The sequence below is a fragment of the Heliangelus exortis genome, chromosome 4 (assembly GCF_036169615.1).
Source record: "Heliangelus exortis chromosome 4, bHelExo1.hap1, whole genome shotgun sequence".
In the NCBI taxonomy this organism is placed as follows: domain Eukaryota; kingdom Metazoa; phylum Chordata; class Aves; order Apodiformes; family Trochilidae; genus Heliangelus; species Heliangelus exortis.
The window spans coordinates 31,116,255-31,142,911 of NC_092425.1; the positions used below are offsets into that span (position 1 = coordinate 31,116,255).

The 26,657-nt window shown below is 40.9% G+C and overlaps 1 protein-coding gene and 1 long non-coding RNA gene across 2 annotated transcripts in view; one reads left to right on the forward strand and one right to left on the reverse strand.

Moving 5' to 3' along the window:
- RPL9 (ribosomal protein L9) overlaps positions 1 to 22,350 on the forward strand; it is a 388,416-nt gene extending 366,066 nt beyond the window's left edge. Inside the window, exon 8 of the mRNA XM_071743744.1 lies at positions 22,341 to 22,350. The gene's annotated coding sequence lies outside the window, so the exon portion shown is untranslated. The remainder of the gene's footprint in view (positions 1 to 22,340) is intronic.
- The window catches only part of LOC139796097 (uncharacterized), a 63,725-nt gene extending 39,941 nt beyond the window's left edge, over positions 1 to 23,784 (reverse strand). The window contains exons 1-2 of the long non-coding RNA XR_011725822.1: positions 23,497 to 23,784; positions 9,819 to 10,003 (exon numbers count right to left, since the gene is read on the reverse strand). This is a non-coding gene — a long non-coding RNA (uncharacterized lncRNA). The remainder of the gene's footprint in view (positions 1 to 9,818; positions 10,004 to 23,496) is intronic.
- Positions 23,785 to 26,657: the final 2,873 nt, after the last annotated feature.

The window sequence follows — 26,657 nt, forward strand, 5'->3', positions numbered from 1 at the left end:
TTTTTATTTACAATTACTGGTTTTATTTCTTGTGAGCTGTTACTACTAGATCAGAGTGCGAGCTGTTAGTTGTATTTGTGGTAGAGGTGCTGAACGTGGGTAAATCAAGATAATATTTCAGTTCTATTAAGTTCCACATACCTGATCTGCATGTGTCCATGCAACACATACTGCGGGTGTGGCTTCTACAGCACTGCAGAAGCACTGTGCTTTCCTCATATCATGTTTGACACACAACTTTCCTTTTGGCACCCTCATATAATATCATGACTTGGAAAAAGAGAGTGTATAGGGCAGGACAGCTCACTGAGAGCTCAGGGTGGAGAAACTACAAAACTGGATTAAACTGGCTCTGAAGCATCAGCAGTGGAAAGCTGGCAGTCACATTTTTTGTGACTGGCACAGCACACACCTCCAGAGAACCTGTGCATGCATGTAACCAAAGTGATCCAATAGGCAAAAACTGAGGTCATATATAAAACACAGACTTTCTACATACAATTCATTTAAGTCCTTTAACTGATTTTATGATTGACTTGTCAGAGGGAAGTCTGTGTGCTAAGACAACCGAGGTAAATATAACTGATTGCCCTTGTTGGCTTCTGCAATTTCATTTTTTAATACTGTCATTTCAGATAGGGATTTCAGCTATCAGAATGGATAGAAGGAACAGGAAGTGACCATTTGCCCGAGATGTATTTAAGATATAGAGCAAACAGACAATTTAAAAACTACCTTTGGAATTTAAGACACTAACTTGTTACATCACTTCTGTAATGTAATTTCCTAAATGCCAGTTGTTATTTATCTTATTATTATGTGATATATGAATGGCAAGGTGAAGTCATATACAGAGTGTTTCCTGGTTTTTTACACTCACCTATATAATTTATGTATGCATTCTGCATGCCCAAAACATTAATTAAATTACATTAAATAAACTATATATTTTGGGAGGGAGAATTTAACTTGAGTAAATCATAATAGTCATTAAGTTCATTTGCTATAATTTAGAAAATGCTCCTATCTTAAAACTCAGTTGCTAGTACCCAATTACATTAAGGCAAGTTGGTTGCAAAAGCACTAAAGAGTGTATATTCCTGCCCAAAAGAACAAAAAGTGCAGGGCTCCTGTAGTAACATAACAGGAACAAAAAGCACATTTTGAAACATACCTTACATGCTGAAAATCTCAAGCTTAATTCAGTGACAAGAAGATAGCCAGTGCTTTTCATCAGCCTATGTTAATTTTCTGCTTGCAGAAAAATCCCCTGTTTCAATTAATCTCTCTATTCATGTCCTGGCCAGCCAGCCATAGCTAAATAACAGAAAGAAAGGGCATGAGGATATGCTCTACAAGAGAAAACTGGTATCTTGAATAGCATCAGGAATGATTATGAAATGATGGGAATCTATAGAGCCATGTATAAAACACAGTCCATGTGGAAGGCTTCAAGAAAGTTGCTAAAAAGTGCTGAGCAGAAAACTGTGGAGAAACTGGGGAAGTGTGACCTCTGATTGTTGCTAGAAAAAGGCTGTTATATCCATCTTTAAGGAAGGGAAGTAGGAGGACCTGGGAGGAGGAACTATAGACAAGAGAGGCTTACCTCAGTCCATGGAAAGATCATGGACCATATCCTCTGGGAAATAATTTCCAATCATGTATGGATGGAAAGGTAAATCAAGGGCAAATCTTGTTGAAATAACTGCCTATACTGAGGGGAGGAGAGTGCTGGGTGGAGTATATAAAAACCTGACCTTAGTGATGATGTAGGTGAGAAAAACGAACTTCTCTCAGAGATGATATAAAATATTCCTATGACCACAAACTGGAGGTTCAGGTAGGACATTACACAGGATTATTTTACTAGGAGGGTAGTGCAGCACTGGAAGAGGTTGCCTGGGGAGGCTGGGGAATCTTCATCTTGGACATTTTCAGGACTTGACAAAAGTCACAGCTGACCTGATGAACCAGTGTTGGGGGCAGCCTCACTTCTGGGGAGAAGTTGGACTTCAAGACTTTCACAGGCCTCTCTTGGCCAATGTTTCTGTGGTTATGTATTTACTACTGACCTTCAAGTGGTGCTTCTGTGAAGTGAGCAGTAGGCTATTCTGAGCATGATACCTTTATTCCTTCTTGTGACGTAGTAGAGCCACACATGGGATGAGTCCTGTCGAGACCTAAGCCCTGCTAATGCAATTTTGTCATTCCTGACTCAGCTTCAGTAGCACTTCATATGTGTGCAAGAACTGCTAAAGATCCCTACATTGGACTGTGATGGGAATCCACGTGCCAGGTACACCAGGAAAGGAGTTTAAGGCTTCCTCTTTCCTCTAACAATATACTATCTGCAGATTGAAGGGAAGTGGGCTTCATGGTGTTATCTGCATCACTGAGTCAATGCCATCTCCCATTGTGCAGGCTTGCAGGAGAGGGCAAGGCTGAGTGAAGCATCAGTCCCTGTCAGGCTCCTTCCATTCCCCTCCCTGGTCATGGTGCCCACACCAAGCAGGCAGCACACTGCACGAGCCCCTGCCTACAGCCCTCCAAGACCAAGAGGGATCTGGGAGATCAAATGAAACTTGGTGCCCAGATGTACTTTGTAGGTTGTTTTGGGCTATATCATTCCCCTTGCTGGGGGAAAGCTATGGAGTGAGGGCCAGTTTTCTGCACACATCTCAGTGCTACAACAAATCCACTATTTGATTTTACCACAGAAAATGTTTATAAAATTAAAAAACAAAGAAACACCATTTGGTGTTTTTACCTTTAGAGAGATAAAAAAGGTCTATTTTAGGTTGCCCAGATATTGCCTGCATCAAGTTGTTTACTGCAACACAGTGTCTCATTTTGACTGACTAACTTTCCTTACAGAGCCTGCCAAGCACAAATTAGGTCAACCTAAGCGGCAGTATGAAATTTAATTAGCTAAAAACTTTTTTAATTAGTGCAGTTACTCAGGGTGGGGAGAGCTTAGCTCACAGTGAATTGGGGTAGGACAAGTTGGTAGAGGGAAACTCTTTCTAAAGAAAGATGGATCTAACACTGGGTATCTTTTAAATTTTTGATTGTGATGTTTTATGACCACGCAAGGACTGTAATTTGTGCCTGGAGGGTGCTCTGCATTGCACTGATAGATTACAACAAAACAATGAACAACTAACTAATCATTCTTATGGACAACATCTTCTTACAACTAGAGTCAGCGATTCTGGGTCTTCAGGCATTCTGTATCGATCACAAAAATGTTGGTAAGAAACTTTTTCCCTGCTGACAGAGGCACCCACGGTTCCTTCCTTGCTGCCTCTGCACAGCAGCTCCCCTTGGACTGGCATCGTTCACACTGTGTCCATGTCTCTGGGGTCCAGTTCAGGAAACCACTTCACAGGGGACACAGAGATTGCTCAGTACAGATTCCAGCAGGCCAACACCATATTTGCCACTATTGGCCTCCTCACTGTCAGACAAGCCTGGGACTAATGGTGAGATTGCTAATCTGATACCTTTGAAGATTCACAAGAAACTTGTGTTAGCCCTTAGCTAAGCAGTATTTGGATGAAGAGAGATTTCCACTTCTTGTCATCAAACAACATTCACATTCTCTCAAGTCTCCCCTCCAGGCTCCAGTCAGGGTAATACACTGACCAATTTTTCTTAAATAAAAGAAGAAACACCAGTCAGGTTTTCATTTCAGCTACTCTGCTCATTTTTTAATACCCTTATAATCCATCTCCCATATGGAATGAATAAAATTATTTGCATTTTTCCATGTAAAAAAGCTGGCATGTACTCATGCAGGAAAAGTTACTGATTAATAATTCAGTTTAATATATAATATATTGATGAGAATCTTCTGGAGTAAAGGGCTAAATATAGATTTAGTGGGCATAGACTAATAAAAACACAAAAGAGCCAATCTGGAGAAATATACATGGCAACAACATGCAAAGACCTAAAAAGCAATGATTTTCACACTGGCTGTGCATGAACCAACTCATGTCTGAAGGCAGGGTTGCTATGTTCGTGCAGTATTGCAGTCAAGCTAATAAAGCCTGGAGAGAGGCATGATAATAGGATAATGTGTGCAAATTAACATTCCCACTGGGTGAAATCATTATAGTGCAAAGCAGAATCCCAGATCTGTACATAAGTCCTTCACTCAGTTTGGAAAAAATATGGTATAAATGTGACCTAAACTTTTGTGCTGATCAGCCACACAGTTTTTGCAGTGTTATCAGCATGAGAATTGCATCTTGGCAGGAAAATTTGCATCACTTTCAGGACAAAAAAAACCCCACTGGTTTAAGTGCTTCTATACTGAAATCTTAGCATCTGGACAGTACAGCAAGTGTCAGGGTTTGCCATGGTCCCTGTCTAGGTCAGATTTACTGAGAAAAAAGTGTCACAATTTCATAGGAGTTGGACTGCATTCATGATCACATTCTTTCAAAAGCTGAGAAGGTACCTGGTTTAATATCTGTTGTGCAAGAGTAAAGCAAATCTGATTCTAAAATGGTTACATCAATGAAGCAGTAAAAAGCTCATTATTCAAGCTCATTACCTAGGTAGATTATCTTTCTTCTCCAAGTGATAGAGAAGCCAATGAGGACAGGAGCTATGCTGGACCTTGTTCTCACCAAAGGGGAGGGACCAATGGGGAACATGAAGCTCAGTGGCAGCCTTGGCTCGTGAAATGGTGGATTTCATGATCCTTAGGGCAGCAAGGAGGGCACGCAACATGCTCACTACTCTGGACTATAGGGAAGTAGACTTTGGCCTCTTCAGGGGCCTGTGTGGAAAGGCACCATGGGATAAAGACTTGGAGGGAAACAGAGCCCAAGAAAGTTGGTTAATATTTAAGGATCACCTCCTCCAAGATCAGGAGTGATGTATTTAAAAAAAAAAAAAATCAGGACAGGTAGCCTGGGAATAATACAGAGAAGTGTTCTGAGCAGTCAGGGTTCAGGTTGGGAAAGACAAAGCTCCAATAGAATTAAATCTGGTCAGCTTCTAGCCAGGTCAGTGATAAAAAGAAGACTAGGGAAGCTGTGAGCCCTCTTCAGAAGGAAACAGGGGCCTGGTTACCCAGGATATGGAGAAGGCTGAGGTATTCAATGACTGTTTCGCCTCAGTCTTCACTGTCAAGTGCTCAAGCCTCAGTGCCCAAGTCACAGAAGACAAAGGCAGGGACTGGGAGAATGGAGAGCCACCCACAGTAGGTGAAGAATAAGTTCAAGATCATCTAAGGAACCTGAAGGTGCACAGGTCCATGGGACCTGAAGAGATCCATCTGTGGATTCTGAGAGAAATGGCAGATAAAGTTGCTAATCCACTATCTATCCTAACTGAGAGGTCATGGCACTGTGGTGAAGTTCCCACAGACTGGAAAAGGGCCAACATAATGCACATTTTTAAAGATGGAAAAAGAAGGAAAAAAAGAAGACCCAGGGAATGACATGCCAGTCTCACCTCTGTGCCTGGCAAGATCATGGAGCAGATCCTCCTGAAGGCTCTGCTAAGGCACATGAAAAGTAAGATGATTGGTGACAGCCAACATGGCTTCACTAAGGGCAGATTGAGCCTGGTGGGTAGGGGAAGAGCAACTGCTGTCATCTACCTGGACTTTTGCAGAGCATTTGACATTGTCCCACACAACATCCTTGTCTCTAAACTGGAGAGACATGGACTTGATGGATGCACCACTTGGTGCATAAGGAACTGGCTGGATTGTTGCACTCAAAGATTTTATGCTTCTATCTATAATAACTTATTTAGACTTACCTTAGTTTTGTATAAGGCCTGCAGCCATGGTCACTAGAAGCTGGTCACAAAATGTAAAGATTTGTGCACATTATTAAACTAGTGTCACTGAATGTATCAGTGATTTCTGTGCATCCAGCTATCAAGAATGAACTTAGAATAGTTTCTTAGAACTAAATAGTTAGAACTAATGGTTTCTAATAGAACTAATAGTTTCTTAGAACTAAATACCTTAGTGCATACTTTAATTGGCAGATTAAATAGGCCTCGTCTCCAGGTGCAGAAACATACTTCTGAAACAACTGATCTGGAACGGGTCCTTCAAAATCTCTTCCTGATCCCTGTTCAGGTGGGAATCAGTTACCTCCTGGATTTTCAGCATTCATTCACGGGTTAAAAAGGTACATCAGAAAAGGGATGGGGTCTTACTCTGCTATCTGGGCTGAAGCATCACTTTGCCCAGGTATTGAGTTCAGTTCTCATAATGGAAATTGAAAGTCATTCAGTGACTTTAGTGGTGATTAGAAGAAAACACTAGAAATAGTGGAACTGCATTCTGAGAACTTAAAAAGAAAAATATACTTAAAGACCTACTTAAAAGATGCTCACCCTCACCAAAAAGCCAGTGTTAATAACTAACTTTCAATGACTTCATTGTAGCCTACTTTCTAATAATCTGGAGACTTGTAAAAACTAATATTAATTCTGCAAGATCTAGTGGACATTGTTTTTTCAAGTTAGTGAAAAATATTTTAAGGAAAACACTACATAGTTGGGGGAAAGTATGCTGTTTAGTGAATGCTTACATTAAAAATGCATCCCTACTTTTGACTTTAATGTATTTTTATGTTTAGGTGTAAAGGCATCAGAAGAGACCTAGACTAGTATTTCTCCTGCAGCTGTATCCCTGATTCAATGCTATGTAGATATGGCACTTAGGGACATGGTTTAGTGGTGATCCTGGCAGCATTTTTTTAACAGTCAAACTTGATGATCTTAAGAGCCTTTTCCAACCTAAGTGATTCTGTAATTTAATGTTTGCCTTTACAGGAATGCTTAAATGCCTGCTGCAACAGCCCTGTCATCTAACTCCGAGCACATGAGTGAATGTTTCACAGAAAAGCCCATTTCTACTTTGATTGTTGGCTGTGATGCATTTTTGTGCTCACAGTTTATACATTTTTCCCTCTGTGTAAATCTACCGATCACGTCTAAAAGGTCTCTGTTAATGTTGTTGAAACAAAGTGTATCACACACTTAGAAACAAAGAGCTCTAGTGCTTATGTTGACAGCTTTTCTATATGAGTGCAAAAATCAATCCTTCCTCAAACTAAGGATTAGCCAGCTACACAATAACGATCAGTTTTGTAATATGTGTCAAATCTAACAACCAAAGGCTGCCTAAATAAAAGAATGTGTTCAAAACGATTAGTGGATTACTGCAGGCTCACACAATCTGATGCCACTTTTCATGCTTCTTGGATGGCTTTTAGCACATCTCAGTTGGTGCCAGTCAACACATGTGCTCTTTAAGCATGGAAAATAATGCAGGAATTTAGGAGAGCAGTATTGGTGTTTTGAATGAAATGGCTAATTGGTGAGCTGAAGATATAAAAGGCTTTTCTTTTTAATCAGAAGGATTTTCTATGAAGACTGGAAGAGATCCTGCACTTCAGTTAATACAAGCCTGGTTGATCCATATTGTCCTCTTACAGCTGCTGACTGTGGTGGACTTAACCAGCAAACAATGATGTTCTCTCACAGTTTCTTGCCAGTTGCTGTACATGATGCTCTTCAGATTTGTACTAACAGCCACTGCTAGGAGGATACAGCTGCTTACCAGGGCCAGCAGTTTATAGCAGCACAGGTAGTAGTAGCTGAGCTGCACACCCTCAGCCATGAAAAAAGCAAGGGATTGATGTCTTAGACTAAGAAACACACCAGCCAAATGGTCTGTCATGATAAGAAAACTGATTAAATTTACCATTTTGTACTGGAGATCAGTGAAATCAAGTGCTCCTGCCTTATGATGTGTGGACCATGCTATCTGCACTCCATCTTCAATAGCCTGATTTTATATACTCAGAAAAATGGATCAATAAGCTTCTAAATGATGGCCAGTATGTAGTTGGTGTGACAGCATCACCCACAGCACACTCAGATGCTCAGATAATGATGGTTTTAAGAACAGGCTTCAAAGGTTTGAGTTAATGCAGTGTGCCCTTCCTGATTCATCTCTCTAACTAATTTCAGGAATTCTGTGTGGGAATGTTGTGACTGTTCAAAGATTACTATAATTAAACTTGAATTCTTCTATGAATAGGTTTCTGATGACTGGTGGTTGACACTTCAGCTAGGACTTCATTCACAGTGAAGCAGTTCTCAGCTGTCTGATTGACAATGCATGTCTTTACCTACAGCTTTAATTTCATGGGAAGTCTTCCTGTCTTAAACTTTTAATGAAGCATCCAAAATAGTTCCTCAACTATAGTTTTCTCTCTTACTCTGGAACTACAAGTCAAACACCCTAAAATGCTCATGATTTCAAAGCCTCCACAGATGTTTCAAGAAAAATTGAGAGATGTTTATCATGACTACAATACTCAATCCTGCAAGCCAGATTTGCAGTTCAAGGGGCAACTCTGTCCGATCACATCTGGTACCACATAAAAATTCTATATTGCTCATAAACAACAATTTTCTGATTAAGTACTGAAGCATTTTTTCCTTAGAAGTGACTCCATATCTGTTGCCAAGAAGTTTCAAACTTGTCCATAACATTCCATTAAGTTCCTGCTATTCATACTGTTTCTGTAAAACTGCACAGGGCAGGTATCCAACTTGTAAAAATTCCAGTGAAGGAGACAAACCCCTGTCATCTCATTTACAAAATCACTCACAGACAAAATGTGCCTGAGACAGGCACAGTCCCACGGGGAGAGATTCAAGTCTGTTTCCTTAGTCATGTTTTCCCAACTTTCTGTGGGGAAATAATCTATGTACTATTGTAGGTAGCTGACATACAGGTACGTTGTTATTTATTTCTGCTAAAACTTTAGGGTCTCAACGTCTTGCGCAGAACCTGCAGAATGCTTGCAGAAGGCCTTTGCAGTTCATCTAAATCTAAAACCACTACTGTAGCAACTTCAGTTTCATTTACTGTCTTGCAACCCACTATTACATTGGGTGATGGTGGGAATATTTTGCTTTCTGCTCATGAGCAATTTGTTAAGCATAGAATTTATTTAATTTTTCTTGATATTTATATTTTACTCAATATCAGAATTGATTAAGGTAAGAAATGTAGCTACATCTGCCAATGAAAGAACGGACAGGTATTAAGATAGTGTGATACCATCAAGTTCCTGCAAATGTGACTGTCATTTTTCATGCTTTCTATAAGCTGCTTTGAAAATTTGACTTTTGAAAATATGTTTTTCTTAGGTTGGCACAGTATTTTGGAATATTAAGTTTATACATTTTTTCAGCTGTTTCCACATGAGAGAGCTATGTATCTCCATGTATCTCTGTCTGACTTGTGGCTGTATCTTTCCTCGTGGCTACTGCTGTGGGACACTTGAGTCTCCAACAGGGGCTGTTGCAGTCTTTCAGTTGTGCAGTGAATGTACAGAAAACATTTCTGATACAATGCAGCAAAACCTCCACCAGCGTGCAGACAAGTTTACACAGTTTAAAACATGAAAAAATGAAGTATTGACAGTCATTCTGCTTTTCATCTGCCTGCTCCAAAATTCAGGAAGAGTTTTGGAGTGTCATTGGTTTCTAATGCCAGACACCCTAATATATTGGCCAGGTAATTGCTGATTCATTAGGACACAGGGTCCTGTTAGAGCCATCAAGGTGATCATCTGTTGTCATGCCAGGCAGAGGCTGCTCAGTGTAAGCAAGTGCTCTGTTATCGCTGTCTTTAGTTCTCAGTTTGTTTGTCAGCCAGTGACTCTAAGCACTACAGGGGGCAAGAAATCAATAATTATGAAGAAATGTTGGCCTTTCCCATTTTGAAATGGCTGAGGGAAACATATGAGGATGGGCAGTACCTTGCTTCTGGGCACAGGGAGACTCTTCAGCGAGCATCTTCAGGCACTGTTGACAGGGCTGTCACTTTCCCCAGTCTTCAGCTGTGGTCCCACAGTCCCTGGTGGAAGGAGCAGTCATGTCCTGGGTTTCAGGACACCAGGCAGCCCACACTCTTCTCACAGTCACAGAGGAAACTCCTCTCCAGCTGGAAGGACAAACAGGGCAAAAGCTGGTCAGGCACCTACTCCTGGCATGGTGTCCCATGAGCTCTGTTCCTGCTGTATTTCCACGGGTGGGAGGCAGCAGGCTCCCTGCCACAGCCAGCAGCAGCTGAGCTGCTCCATCAGGCGGAGCCCCAGGGGTGAGTGCCTTATCAGTCCCAGATGCAAGCTGATCTGTAATCCAGATGGAAAGCATTAACTGGCCACCCAAAAGGTATGAACTTAGCTTTTTTTTACATGTATTTTTTTCTTTCTGTGTGTGAAATAACTTCAGTTTTCTGTAAACATTTTCCTGTGAAATGTTTGATTTGTGGAATTGGTTTTCCATCAAAAGTAATAAATGATAGATACTTCCTTACTAGTCTTTTTTAAAACTGCATAAACCCAAATAAAACATTCCTCGTGGTAAAAGGAGGCTAATACAATATATTATAAAGGTCATATTTATAAAAGGATGTTCTATATTATACAATCTGAGTGTTGGAAAATAGCCCAAGAAAACTTCTGCTATGGCAATCTCTCCTTACCCTTTCTTCTTCCTGCCTTCTGCAGTGTGCTCACTGTCAATAAAAGGCCATGTTGGAAATGTGTCTGCTGTGCAGGTCATGCTCTTTGAATTTTGTTGGTATTGTAAGAAAAGCACTATTTAAGTCCCTTAGCAGGCAAAACTCTACCTGAAGAACTATTATTTTTTTCTCCTGGATATGGCCCACATAATCAAGGCATTAATTGGTGGACTTCCAGTGAAGGGAGAGTCAAAAGCTCCTTTGCTCAGAATGCACCTATGAAGCATAAGGTGAGGTTAAAGCAGGAACTTGTAGAAAGTCTTTGACTCTTTCCCTCTTGAACTATGAATGACACTAATTGCAGACCAAAGAAGTAAAATAATAGCTGTTATCCTAATTATGTGGAGTCTCAGTTTTGTGTTAGGGTGAAGCTTTAGGTGTGCTTACTATCTGTTTGATTTCATTAATGAGACTTCATGAATTATGAGCCAATAAAGAATGAAGATGGGAATGATTTCAGGCTAAGTATGAGAATTTTATTGCTGTCTATCAAAGATCTTCTCCTAAAATGATAATTTTTTAGTCCTTTGATCACTACAGATTAGTAAATGTTAATCAAATAAAACTCTGACAGAGTTCTTGTTATTCTAAATGGGAAATAAATTTTAATTGTTCACCTGGATTTTACTGCTATCACTTTGCAAATCTCAAAACCCAGTATTAGAGAATATCCTTTTCAAGAGGAGTATTTCTGGAGACATGCCTGAATATCACTGGCTTGGGAGCACAAGTATTCCTAAATTACTACTCCCACTGAACACTGCAGCAAGTTGCAGTGCTGGATGTCTTGTGGGCTTTTGTAAGGCAAGACTGGACACAGTATTTCTATTTTATCTGGAAAGTGGGATGACATGGCCTGGCAGACTCCTCTGACAAGCCCATGGGAAGGCTGCAGCACAGTTCCCCCAGCTTTCTCAGTGCTGTCTAGGTTGCAGAACTGAAGCCATCACCACAACCCATCCCACTACCCCATGGCCTCTGTGGATCCTGCAAACTTCTCCTTTTTACACTCAAATCATGTAGCCATCCAAATTATAGTTTGCTTAGAAGAAAAAGAAAGGTTAGGAGGGAAAGGAAACAACTGTGTTGTCTCTTACCTAACAATCTGCTGATAGGGGAGCCATAATTTAACACCAAAGTATTAAGAAGCTTTTTGATTAGGCACTAAGAGGGAAAAGATACACCCTGGAGGGAAACATCATGAGAGAGAAAAACACCACTTTCTTTTTCCTTGCCTTAGATCCAGTTAATACACGTTTACTTTGCTCAGGTATTTATTCTACAATCACATAAACTCTGCACTAAAGCTGAAACTATTATGAGGTAATGTTTGTAGCATATTTTTTAACATAGACTTTCAGGTATGAATCAAGATACTTGGGGGCAGGAGGGGAACCATTCGTTAATTGAATAAATCTTAGGATATTTTTAAGCAGCCCTCTGTATAAAGTTCTGGTAAAATACTTCAGTGAGCATTTTTATGGGGATTTTTTTGTCCCTTTTAAACCTTAGTTATAAGCTTCCAAACTCCTTTTGATGGCTTAAGAAGGAGTAAAAAATGCTGCAAATACATTAACATGCACAGTTCTGACTCTACATCTGTAAATCAGCACTTCCCCACGTAACAAAGGGAAATTTCCCCAAAGTGTCCGAGAGAGGGGCTGACTGTGGAGAAGGTACCACCAGCATCAGCTTGAAGTTTCTTCAGAGAGAGATCAATAGTCACTCCAATGACTCTAGAGGAGAAGTCTCTGTAAGCAGATCTGGGTGAGGGTGAAGGGCAGACACATTTGCTTCACTTCTTGAGGTGCTGAGAGTGGCTTTCCCACCCTCCTGGCACCAAAGCATGCATGTGCCTCACAAGTCAGGAATTGCTGTTCCTGGGCAAGTTCCTGCCATGGGCAGGGGCAGGGAGCAGTGGGGTGAGAGAAGTTGCCTTTCCATGGCACCTGTGCTGGAGCCTGGGGCTGCCCAGGAAGGAGGCTGCAGCCAGCACTGTGAGGAGGGGCCCCAAAATGGGAAACACAAGGAAATTCCAGAGGGTAGAAGATATGCTGAGAAGGTGTGGCAACACCTCAGGGCGTCTGTGGGAAAGATTTGTTAGCCCAGAGGCTATTATTACTATTTATTAGGTCAAGGGCAAAAACCAAGGTTCTCCTGTGTGTCTCCTCTCACCTCAATGGTAAAGAGCCACCATAAGCCAAATTAATCTTTAACAAATAATCTTCCTCCTTTTTTTTTTCCTGGGAACTCCATATCACAGTGATGGTGGTGAATGGATCCTCCTTGAGCATGTGCAGAGAGGCAGTCATAAATCTTCTTTCATCAGCCCTTGAGATATTGTCAAAACAGCCTTCTGACATAGCTCCTGGCATGCAGTGTGCTAAGAGGAAATGCTTCAAGGTTCTGGAGTCCTCCCTTGTGTTTGCAAGAGTTCAGGTCATGCCAGATAAGCACAGGAGGAACTAGAATTTAAATATTTTCTTTCAAAATGGAAGTACAAAGCCTTTGTAAAGCTTTTAGATATGGGGGGAAAATTGCAGGAGTATCATCGGAAGTGGGCTCTAAATATTTTTTTTTGCAAAGGGAACTGCATGAAGCTCTTCTCCTTAGAGCTTGCCCAAGATGCTGCTCCTCTGGACACACCATGGCAAGATTTATATCACCCAGGGACTGTGTGGGGTACAGCCTGGAAAGGAGATTTGCATTTCTTCAACTACACTGGCAAATTGTGTAGTCAGAGTAGGGAGGCTGCTTGAAGTAAGTTTTGAAAGATGTTATTCTGCCTTACACACAATTCTCCGACCATGGGGCAGTTAATTGCTCTTATGTGCCATGACAGCATGTGGACCATGTCTGTCACCATTCTGCCATCATATTACACATAAATTTCTCCATTTAACTGCACTGGCAGCAATGGAAGTGGATGTGGTTTCTCAAAAGGCCAACTGCTTGGCATCCATCCTGTCCTCGAAATGTCTTTCACCAGCAGACATGGAGTGATGGGGCTGATGCATACAGCAGAGATGTGTGCATTTGGATGTGTGCCTAGAAAGCACCCATATTCCAGAAGGGAAATACCAGTGCTGGCCCTTAGGGCACACTGGAAAGAAATTGGTCTGGAGAGATGAGAATCCAGGTTTAAGTCAATGTGAATGGTGCAATGGGGATCTGGTGAGAATACAGATGAGGATGGGTTTACATTATTTTCTCCTTGGCCAGGTAGACGTGGTCAAATGATGATATTATAGTTCTTTGAAATCCTTGCATGAATATCTAAGTTATTAAAGTTGTAATCTGCGTTAGAATGGGAAAAAATCTAATGATAAGTCAAATAATTTTTTTCAAATAGATCTTATTCAGATTTAATGCACTGCAGTTTTCACTTGCTGCACTATATTTTATTTAGATAGTCTTTAAGTGGTCCCATGATAGATCAGGCATTTCATTTGTATGAGCAGAGACTTGTGAGAATCCCTGCCTGGGCTTTGGGCCATGTCTTCTCCTGCATATTCTCTGCTGCAGTCCCCAGGACATATACATGTGCAGAAGACACTACCTGTAACAGTGATAGCATTACTGAGAGGTAGAATGAAAAATTCATGACAATTTAAGTCTGAAATAATGCTGAAATGTATATGGTCATTATCCACAATGAACTTACAAGTTGAAGGCAAGAATTATCAGGGGTTGACTGCAAACACACTGCTGGCATGTTGATCAGGTTGCATAGATGATGGTAAAAATACTGCATTGTAGCAGTAATCATATAACCTGAGGTAGAAAGTAAATGATGGCATCAAAAGAATCAGAAACCAGCATGTAGTTCCTCAGCTCACCATGGACATGGTCCTGGTACTTCCCACACACTAAGAGTACCTCAAACTTAGCTGAAATGTGCTGTAGCTTAAGCCAGTTATGAAGACATAAAATATTAATTGGAAGCAAATTTCTGCTTCCAATTTTTTTGCCATTTTTTTTCTTCCAAATTTCTTGACAATAGAATTGCAAGAGTCCATTTCTCCTTTAATCATTGTCCATAAATTCTTTTAATTACATCACCTTTCATGATATGACATTAACTACTGTTACCTAAAAGACTATCCATGGCTCAGGTATCACAGAGAACATTTTCTCCTGACAAGCATCACCAATAAAAGCACATGATACAGCTAAGATTTATGGTTAATAAATATTAATTTTACTTTTGCAAGACTTTGTAAATCTCTTGAAATGGTTAAAGGAAGAATTTTTAAAAGTAACTCTTTGGCAAAGGAAATTTCCAACATGGAGAAAATTCTTTTTTCCACTAAGTCTCTTTAAGAAATTACAAAAAGCAGAGAATGTGTGATAACAGCCATTTTCCCCTATTACTGCTTACAAATAATGTCCCACATGCATGACTAGTGCCGAGCAGGAAAAAACCCCATAAATACACTTGAACTGTCTTGATTAATGGACTTGTCTTACCTTTCCTTGTAAATCAAGTTTAAACTGGGTACAGTCAGGTTATCTGTGAGAAATTGACTGCAGATACCATCTGTGTGTGGCCATTTGGAGGAAGTAAAGTGCTAAACTTTCTTGTCTTGTGTACTTGTGACAGCAATACCACTCTATTTTAATTACTGATAAAGAACAGAATCTTAGTATTGATTTGATTCTGACAGTCATCTCAAAACTAAAATATCAAATTATGAAAATATCAAAATGATCTTTGCCAAATAATTTCCAGTAAGAATATCTTTGAGAAGATTTCCCTGTTTCCATAGCTCTTTTGTGAACTGAAAATGTGGGGGTTTTTGTGTGTATTGCAGTGCTTACAAAATGGGTAATGGTTTTGGAAGCAATTTTCAGCCAGCTGTATTTCTGTGGGCTATTCCTTCAGTGCTGCTCATGACATACAGTATTACTGAATGTCACAAATCATCCTGAGACATCTCATATTGTACAGTGCAGATTATTTATTTTGCTAAGTCTAGGTTTTTCTTAGCTTTAGACTTTGGAAACAATCCCAAAGGTAATAGGGAAGGTTGTGACCCTTCTCTTAAATACACCTCTTGGCTGGCTCCCTTTCCTGTTTCCTTGGCCTCTCCAGGGACACAAGTCATGTAGTCCTTGTGCAGTTGTGCAAAGGCCTCTCAACTTCTTACATTTCAGAAAATAAAAAAAAAAAAAAAGAAAGAAAAAAGAAAGCGAAGTGGATGTTTTGAGAGGCTTTTTCTTTAATTCACAAGGTCTGGCTACTTTACACTGCTGGATAATGAAGCTATGGGTGGCTGCCCCCATCTCTTCCACATCTGCACAGTGATGTGCTAGAAACTGGAGGTAGTTGGTTGCCTTGTTTTACTGCTACCAGGAGAAGCACGAGATCTAATAGGTTATTTTTTTTTTTTCAAAAGCCTTTGAAGCTTTTAAGTGATTCATAAGCCTTTTGCTCATACTATGCAGTAAGGAAATCAGCAATTCAGAAATTCCTTTGTAAGCCTTAAGCTGCTAATAATTCAGTGAACTGGTGGGTCTATTATATGCAAAGTCTTGTTCATAGGCAAAAAAGCAGCACACCTTCTATATAAGTAAATAAAGAAAATTAGTATAATGGAATGTCTAGCAGTCTAATTCTAAAATTGTTATTAATCTAGATTTAATTATTAAAGAAACAGGAAGAATAATCATGCTTTTAGAAAAATCCTTGATGGTAATATTAATACAATTAAAATTGTAATTCATGCACTTCTTAGTATGTCTCAGGTTTTTTGTGGTAATGATCACCCTACCACTGCTCCTTCAGGCCATGAAGTCAGCAGCTTTGTGCTGCTGGAGATGAGCAAATCAGCCTCTGGAGCCCCTCTTTGGGAGGAAGGTTGTATTGATGATGCTGGTTTCTTCTTCCTCCCTCTAGAATCCAGCTGGGGTCATTTTATGTTTGCCAACATACTTAGACACCTTTCTTTTTCTTCTTACTACCATGTTACATCAGAATTTAATACAGATGATACATGAGAAACTGTTTAAACTGTTTCTTTCTTTTCTCTGTTATCCTTAACTCCAATTCAATGTAGATCCAGATCTGCATTTATTTAACTGACCTGTACCTGTGTCCTCCTCTGCTCTGCACCCTGTGTCACTGCTTCTCAGGACCTCAGTTATTGTATCAGATCTCTACTTCTCTCCATCATTTTATTAGAGTTGTAAATATCTCATTCTACATAGAATAACTGCTTGTTACTGCTGCCTATGCAAAAGTGAAATTACACAATGCAATGATAAGCAGAAATAAACCAAATCAACTGTAGGCCCCTGGTCAGTTAAAAAAAAATTGCTGTTACAGACAAACTAAGTATAACCAAGCTGCAGGCAGGTGAAGAAGAGAACAAGCCTGACAAGGCTGAGTCCCAAGGCCATACAAACTCACTGCAAAGCTGACAGCCTGCCTCTAGCAATGGCATGGCCACCTTACAGAGCTGTATGGTTACCAAAGCCCTAAAGTTTTCTGCTGACAGGCAGTAAGGCTTCCCATCCCACTGCAGCAAGCAGTCTTTCTTACTCAATACTTTTGGTCAGAAGGCACCTCGGGATGTCATCCAGTCCAACTGCCTGCTCAAAGCAGGGACAACTCCTGTGGCCTTCAAAAGACAGCAAGGATTCTGCTCTTCAGGACTGTGCTTAACAGTGGCTTTCTTCACTGATGAAAATCCAAGGTGTCTGTAACACCAGCCAGTAACTAGGTACCACCCATCCATGCACTCACTGCCCCCTTGCTTCTCCATTGGGATGGGGGAGAGAATCAGATGAGTAGAAGAAAACTCCTGGGTTGAGTTAAAACAATTTAAGAGTTTAAATATTAATATTCTATTAATAATAATAAATTGTAAGGAAAAAGGAGGGCAGATAACTGGGAGAAAAATTAACCCTGAGAAAGACAAGTGATGCAGATAAAACAATTGCTCAGCACCACCCAACTGATTCCCATCCAGTCCCCAAGCAGCACCCCACACCAACCTCCCCCAGCTTTATATGCTGAGCACGATGTCACCCGGAGTGGGATATCCTTTTGGTCACCTGGGGTCAGCTGTTAACGTGGTGCCCCCTCCCAGATTCTCTGTGCCCCAGCCCACCCACTCAAAGCTAGCTACAGCAATAGCACTCTTAAAGATGGGTTCTACTGAATAGTCATGATTTTAAAATAGTTTATTTCAACTTCTTAAACCTGCTTTCTCTGACCACACTACTCACAGCATTCTCCATTGCACACTACTCTCCTGGAGTCTGAATACAGCCAGAATCAGCTATTATTGGTATAATTTTAATTTAATTGAGCAAGATGGAGATATAAGAGCATGGGCAAGATACTGCTGGCACATCTTTTTAATTAAACTACATCCAGCAATATTGGCAATCAACTAAGAGGCTGTCTCTCTGATGATGCTACCCCTCTTGCTGTCACAGACCAGGTCCTTGCTGACACTGGGGCACCCTGGGCTCCCCAGAAACTGCAGTGTCACTGTCTGGGTGAAGTGTGAGCCCAGCAGCCTCGGGGGGTGAGCAAGGAAGAGAATGGGATACCAACCTCTTGCTCCCTGGGGCCCTTGGTAGGTTGGGAAAGGGTCATCCAGGATCACAGAAAGCAGCTGTGTGCTTATCCTTTAAAAGGAATTTACTCGATGTATCAATCTGTTTAGATGAAAAAAAAATGTCAGGGCCAGTGGTATTTTATTTAAATATTCTCCTTGGTTGCATTTCACCAAAATTTATATGATAAATATAAGTCACAGAGGGGTTATTTGAGTGGACCAGACAGAGGCCAAAGGTGGAGCTGAAAAAGTGCAGAGGTCTCCTGCAACCCTGCATATTGAGCAGCCACCAGGCCACTGTGACCTCCTAGCTGTCCCAAGGAGAGTAATGTGAAAGTAAGTTCAATATGGCAAAATTAAGACAAAGTGCAAAGGCTGTGAGATGTAGTGGAGCAAATGCAGTCTAGAAATAAAGTTCCAAGTATAACAACATTTAGTCATAGAAGGGGTTTAGATTATGCGAGACCTCCATCTCTCATTTCTAAATAAAATTTTCCCTAAAAAATGTAGTCATTTAGAAAAGAAGTCATTCAGGGAAGTGCTGTGACCCAGCTTGTTAACAACAAAAATGAAAACTTTCCTGATATGCAGTCTATAAATTGATCTAAACATTTCCAAACCCTCTCATGGCAAAGGGATGCAGACACTATTTTATCTCAAGTTAGTAATTAATTTTATCTTTTATTGACTTGTAGCATATTTTCTTATAACATAACCCCATAATTGAAATTGCCATATTCTGGATTACTATTTGCAATATTCCAGGAAGTGAAATGACTCAATTTCTTGTTCCTTGTTTGTTGTCTTTTTTAAGTAAAACATCAGTCCTCTCTACTTCTTTTCTTTAATGACCTTAAATTTTCCTATTTCAGACTTCCTATAAGAAAACCAATAATGAGTAAATGTATCAGCTGTCAGCACTATGAATCTCAGCCTAAATCAAGTCAGTGTGTAGACAAAATTCTGACTGATTTATGGTAATGCAGAAATTTTTCATAACCCCAAATGAAACCTACTCTTTCTTCTTATTGCAATACTTGTCGTCATATCCTTAAATGACCCAAGGTAAATAATGATATGTTTGCCTGTATAAACAAGTTCATAGTAGGTAATATGTTAACATTAGACTATTATTTTTTCAGCCTTGGTCCTCAGCTAGCTTATTTCCAGGTGTCCAGAAGCCTGCACTAGGAGTGACTGACCAGAGTGTTGGTAACAGACCAGGCAGCTGGTCCTAATGTTGCATTGTGCAGACATGTGCTGCCTTTCAGAATTTGAGATTTTTTTGTTGAAAATACTATTGGTATTCTGATATTTCCCCCCAAGGCCCTATCATTCTGACACGTTTTTTCTAAAGTGAATTCTTCTACTGATGCATCATCTAAATATTATTTTCCTCACTTTTGACTGGATAAGAATACAAATAAGTGAGAAATGTTACTTGTGACTACCACAGGATTGTACAGGTATGGGCTGAACAGGCTTGGATGGAATTGAAAGGAAGCAACAGTATGTGATGAGATTCAGACTAGGAAGACCATGAGTTAGCTTTACTGGGTTGAGACCAAAAGAGAAAGGGGTCAGCTGGTGCATGTTGTTGGAGGGGGATTGTCAGGGTATAGAAAGATTCAGCTGGGCATTATTAGCTCAGCAGGTAAGAACTATGGGCTTCCTCCCTCCCGGGCTAGGCTCCAGATTTGGAAAGACTGTTCAGTTTCATCTCCACCATTTATTCTACACATATTTCTGGAAGCTTTCCTTGAATCAGCCCCTGCTTCATGCTTGCCTTGCAGGGCTCCTCCAAGAACAAGCTCAGCCATATCTATTGATGATCTAGCTGAAGAAAATCTTTCCCAGTCCCACACTTCTGGGTATTGATAGGGCAGCAAATGAAAAACTCAAAGCCTCTAGCACAGGGGTGGCTGTTTCAGATACAGCAGAAACTGAAGAAACCTCCTCCTATCTTACTTTGATGTTAATCAGATATCAAGATACTGGCAGACTCCTCAGCACTCTGTCTAAACCAGTGGTGCAATTTCTACAGGTAGGCTTGAAGCCCTTGGCAAACTGGCCCTATTTGTTTCTGCAGTCATTTGAGCCCTGTTATTGCTATTCCTGATTGGTAATTCAAGGTCTTCAGAAATTCAGTTGGTGTTAGAACCAAACTAAGAACTCTGAAGCTCTCCTTTCCTGGGCACCTCATGGGGTTCAGGAATATGCCTGATATATCCCTCTGCTTGAGCCCCACCACCATAGGCAGCAGCTGAGTGATCAGGTACATTTTCTGAAGGGTCACTTTTTTCTCAGCTACAACAGCTGCAACAATATCTGCAAGAGGTTATACAACAAAATGTAAGTGCACTGTTGAAATGCCAAGAATGGACATTAATGGGTTAAGAATCTCACTTTTTGTCCTTTTTCTTCTCTCACAAAACACTTGTGGATTATATAACACATCCGAAGCCCCCTGAGTCCATTCTCCATGCCAGTTTATGTGTACACAGGAAAGGCTTCTCACTCCCTGCCCTGCCCAATGCCATGTGACTTTTATCAGGTGTATGATTGTATAAACAAACATCAAACAATCAATTTGTCATCTGTATTACACAGTACCTTACCATGACCAGGGACACTAAGATGAAGAAAATCACATCTAACACCATATCTTCTTGGAGACTCAGCCTGTGCTTCAGTGATTCCTTCTATGCAGTTTTTAATGTGTGCTGTCACTTAACTTTATACTGTGCTCTCTCACAACTGAAATGGAGATGGCTTTTCCATTTTCTTTACAGTCTTTTCTTTAGAAGACGTGATAGTTTACTTAAAGGCAGTTTTGCTGTAACTAGTTACAAAATTAAATTCACTGATAATAATTTGCAAAAAAAAAATCTTCATTGTACACCATAAGTACTCCAGAAAACCATGACAGTGGCTCTGTAGGGATGTGATTCAGTCCTGTTGGATGAAAGAAACCCAAGCATGATAGTAAGTTGTAACCTGTGCCTCATTCAAATTCAACAGTAAAAAATGTATGGGTTGGCTCTTTGTCCACATGTGGCCATTTAAGAGGTCCCATGGTACATGAGACACCCACATGAAGCTGGCAGTTGTGGCACTGGGAAGTCTGAGATGTGAATATATGATAAATCTATAGCTGAGGATGAGGTGGGTATGCTAAAATATTCTCAGGAAGTACTAGACAACTATACAGAAACAACTGTGTCGATAGCAAAACACTTTATGGAGTTGTTTTTCTAGTTGGTATGTGTCAGCTCCTGGCTTGCATCCCAATGGTCATCATTATGTAAAACAATATGTGTAAAGTTTTGCTAAATGTTAAGTCATGATCAGAATTGCAAAATAAACACTGTGTTTTGCTGAAGAATTGCTTGTATTTTTGTTTGTTTGGGGTTTTTTTTATTTGTTTTGTTTTGGGTTTTTTATTTATTTATATTTTCTCCTTTATTCCTAGTGGTACTATTAACTCCTTCTATGTCTATACAAAACTTGGAAGGTAATGGGAGAGGTGCTGGGATTTCTCTCTCAGTGTACAGTCACATGAGTTTCCTGTGTGCTCATTGCTCAGAAATGGCAAGCATGGCAGAGCCTTACACACAAGACCAACATGGAAATAAATGGGAAACTCAGCATATCTATAAATAGGCAGAGCTATTATTTAATCTTCAACACATAGGAATTAGCTATCTTAAGAAGGATCTTCAGTATGAAAATTCTCTAAAGAGGATAACTGGAGAGGCCTCAGATAATCTTACTATGTTTGCCAAATGAAAAAAAAACATAACAGTAGTTTTCTGTTTAAAGGGTATTGGAAAGGACCCCAAAAAGAATTATAACATCCTTTGAAGTCTGATGAACATGAGGCATTAAGTCAGTTGAGATTATCAAAGACAGTACAGGCAACCCCATCTCTGTTGGGAGAAAATATTTTACACAGTGGTAGCTACTGAATCTAACAGTAAGATCCAGTGATGCAAGACTGAGGCTTGAAAAACTGCTATTAGAAATGAAGTACAAGATTTTAACTTTGAAGTTGATTAATGACCAGAGGACCTCTGTGAGGGCTGTGTTCAGTTTTCCACCACCTGAAGTCTTTATATAAAGACTGAATGTCTTTCTGAAATGGTTTTGTATTTTCTCTTGAGAATACTGGCCTTCATACAGAGATGACTGGGAGAAATTCTGTGGTCTGTATTTTGCAGAAGGTGTTGACATGGTCCCTTTTAACCTTAAAACCGATTTTAAAAATCAGCCAATTTCCTGCTCTGTAGTAAGAAGGTATTCCATAACAGGTCAGAGGGTATGAATAAAGAAACATGATTAACTTAACCCCAGAAGAAACATATCACTTTACTTGGTTGCAAAAGGAAATACCAGATGGACTTGCCCTTGCTGTCAGTCTGTCGCTGGATGGCAGAAGATCAAGAGCTGTGTTTATATGGCATCTAACACAAAAGGAGGCTAATCTCTAAAAAGGTTGGTACTCCAATAGGAAGCTAGGTGTCTGATTAAAGGAAAACATGCTCCTTGGGAATACTGCAGAATGACAGCTAGAGAGGAGGTTCCTGAGGCCTTCAGTCTCCAGGTCAGCACAAAAGGCCAGGCTGGGTCAAGTTCCTCAAAGCTATGGGGACATTCATGAGAACATCAGCTGACAACTAGATTTAACAACAAATTTACGTATTTTATAAATATTTGATGGACACTTTCAGTCTTTTGAAGACCATAGACAGCCATCAGTTTCTGTGGAAATAAGATTTGACTCTTCAGTTATGTTTAGAAATGAAAACCTCAGCTAGTTCCTGTTTTCTTTGCCACTCATTTAGGAGCAGGACTATAACATTAAGTAGAAAGTTTTCCTGGATAAAACAAATAAGAATCTGGTCCTGTGCTTTAAGTCTGATTTTGAAACTATCTGAACAGAAATAAAAGGTGTACCATTCTCTGGGAGACTACAAAGATTGAGAAAACAACCCCCTCCAAAACAAACAATATAATTATAATGGCAGAAAAAGGGCATGTGAATAAAGCAAACCGGACCTACCAAATGAAAACACGGTGAGGCTGTAACACTGCCCTCCTTCACCAAGCTCACCCAGCCTGACGTTCAAATAAATCAGACAGGGGTGTGTTTGGGAGGGATCAGTTCACTGCAGGCACCTAACCCCGGCTCAGAAATGCCATGATGAACGCCATGGCCCCAGGCACTCACCTCGGGATTGAGCAGCAGCCTGCACAGATATGCCCTGCTGAAACACATCCAAATGATGTGGTTCATCGGGTTAAAACCATCCTGGTGTACCACCCCACCCTGCATCTCACCTGGACCACCCATAAGTGAGGCTTTGTGTTCCTCTGGGCTCCCCGTGGCACTGGGCTGAGGTGAGCAGGAGGGAGGCCCCTGCCCAGCCCTGGGTCCGGCACACGCTCCGGTTCACACACGGTAGCAAAGTCAACACAAATGAGGTGTTTTCAGAAAATCTCCTCTCTAAGTCAACATGAAAATCCCTGCTGACGTCAGCAGATGCAGACTTAGGTGGGTGCTTACTGCTTTTAAGATTCATTCACCCATCCGTGTAAGTGGTGAGGTGGGACACCCCGGCACGTACACATCCATCAGGTGCCGACACCCCTGCGGAGACAGCAGCGCAGGGATCAGCATCAGCCCTCGAGTTTAGCAGCTCCTGGTTTGCCTCCAAACCAAACATGAAGCTGAGGAACAAACCAGGCAGGGATCTGCAGAGCTTGGTACTGGGGGTAGGCAATCTCCTGCAAGGTTTTAACAGCCTGATCACACAGCCTCTGGTGGGAGGAGACTCTTCCTGGGAGACTCCTGAGGGAGAAATGCCTCAGGAGAAGTTCAGGACTTGACCATTTAGAAAAAGAAGGTGAAAATTTGTATCAGAGAGGTCCATTTTTACCAGCAGTGGGTTTCCATGTGTTTTCTCACAGTGCACAGATAAAAAGCCAAGTATTACCTCTTCACTAGAGCCACCCCAGGTTGTTCAGGAGGGATGCAGTTGTTGGGATAGAGATAGACCCCAGCTCCAGACTGCATTTGTCTCAGTTCAGGCTAACCTGTTCTGTCCCTCCTCCCCTCACCTTTCTCATGCCCTGGAGAAGCCTCTCTAGATGCCTTCTCTGTCCCCAACACCTGACCCAAATCCTCACCCTCCTCCCTTGACATTATTCTGGGTCCCACACCCAATGCAAATGTCCTCCCTTCCCCTTATGCAACCACGAGGGAGGAGCTGTGGTCTGGCTGCGGGCATCTGAGGCTGGAAGCGTCTCTGCAAAGCAAGCTTAGCTTGAACTGACTGCTGGAGTCCTATCTCATGTGAAATCTGATCTTCACATGTGATGGTCCCCTGTGATCACCTCTGTAAAGGTAGCTCTGTGTTTCTGAGAACTATCTGCCCAGATGTTTGGGCAAAGAAGAGCTGGTGGCTCCTACCCACACTAAGACTCAGCTTAGGGAGGGGAAATGTGGTGGCTCCCCCACCCAGACCTTCTCATGGGTGTTCCAACCATGACCAGATGTAAAAACAGGTACGGAGAGAATACTCACTGGAGAAAAACCCATGAAATTAAACCTTTCAGGATTCACAAAAATAAGAGCAGTCACATAACTTACCGGCATAGATTAACTCTGCCAGTGGTCCCTGGGAATGGCTACACGTCCAGTTTGTCAGTGGAAAATAGTCAGCAATTTTGCCTGAAATGTCCCCAAGATTAAAGAGCAAAAATAAGAAGAGTGGGGACAGGTGTTAGTGAATGGATGGGATATAAGCCAGTTAGCATAACTTGATGCTGCTGGACCATGAGAAGACATCCTTTTCCACAGTATTGCAAAGACATTTCAACAAGGTATACGATCTGTGCCAAACAGCATGACCCCAGAAGCTGTCATTGCAGCAGCTGGTACTGGCTGCCTGGCAAGCAGTGCTGCGAGACATAATTAAGAGCTTGCTCCTGCCAGCTGCTGAGCATTCTCATCTTCTGTCCCTTTCAGATGAAGACAAGAAAAGTCATATCTGCACAAGAAGCTTTGGCAGGATGAGAGGCTTTGAAGGCCACAATAAAGGCCATAGATCATGTTAAACATTTACATGGTAAAAAACCAAATAATCAAGAACTAAAAGACTGGAAAATAACAGATCTGTATAGAAATATGTAAATCTGCTCATTTTCTTTCCCTTCTCCTGATCTGAGCTTTGAAAATATGCTGGATTGTGGAGTCATTCCAGCCCTGCACAATGAAAATGCGGTCTGTGGGATGGATGAATCGTGGCTGAGCTGTTAAACACAGGACATCCAACCTCTACTGCTCTGCTGCCACAAATGAACTTCTAGGCATAAATCAGACAAAACAATAAATGTTGAGTGAGTAGAAGAATGTATCTTGATGAAATGGCTGGAGAAGAAAGGTTATTTCTGTACTATGCATGTTCTTGTCAAGCACATTCTGGAGAACTGGAGACAATCAATGGGTTCCTAATTCTGCCATTATCATGTCAAATTCAGAATACAGAATAATACAGAGTGCAGAGCATCCTGTGGCATTCAAATATGGTGAACATCAGTCAAAATCCTGGAAGTCCTAGGTTTCACAGATGATATCTGAATCATTGACCAGACATAGTGGTTTGTGATTGCAAAGACTGACAACAGGAGCCATGTTGACAACTGATAAAGGCTGTGAAGATAAAAAGGATTCTGAAGAATGCTGCAAAACACACAAACTGAAAAAGCAGAGTAATTCGGGCTGGAAACTTTGTGAGTTGGTCCTGCGACATAAACAGAGATAATAGGACTGGGAGCAGAACTGGTAGCTTTTACTCTTCAAAGTGGTGTTGAAATTAAGATTTATGTAGAAATAAACTTCAATTCTAAACACAAATATAAAAGGAATTTTACTGAACAGATCAGAGCTGCTGGGGACCACAAAGGAACTGATGAGAATACTTCTAAGCATTGCTATCAATCCATGTTTTAGACATTAATGGATAGTTGGATGGATAACAAATGATAGCACAGTGTATTACAAGAGAGATGCATCAAAGCTACAGTTAAAGAAAGTGGAAATGGATTATCCACTGTCTGAGGAAATCAGATATCAGAGTTAGCAGGCAATCCCTGGAGTGAAGTCTACAGGGAACAGAGAAAAAAGGAAGGAAGACCATAAAGGTTTGTGTTAAAGAAGATGTATCTGGCTTGGAAAGACATCAAACAGCACTCTAAGGCAGAGGTGAGTTAAGGATCATCTCAGAGGCTCTAAGTGTCTTCTAGATAAGTAATATTACCAAGAGACTTTCTCCACTATGTTTTTACTTGCTTTACTTACTTTACTTACTTAAAGTCTCTGTGAACTACACTGAAAAATGGAGCTCTGTTTAACAAAAGGTTTCCACGTGTTGTCGCAGGGGTGACACTGAGCTCTGCATTAACAATACACAGACTGCTTCACTGCTGCCTGGTTGTAA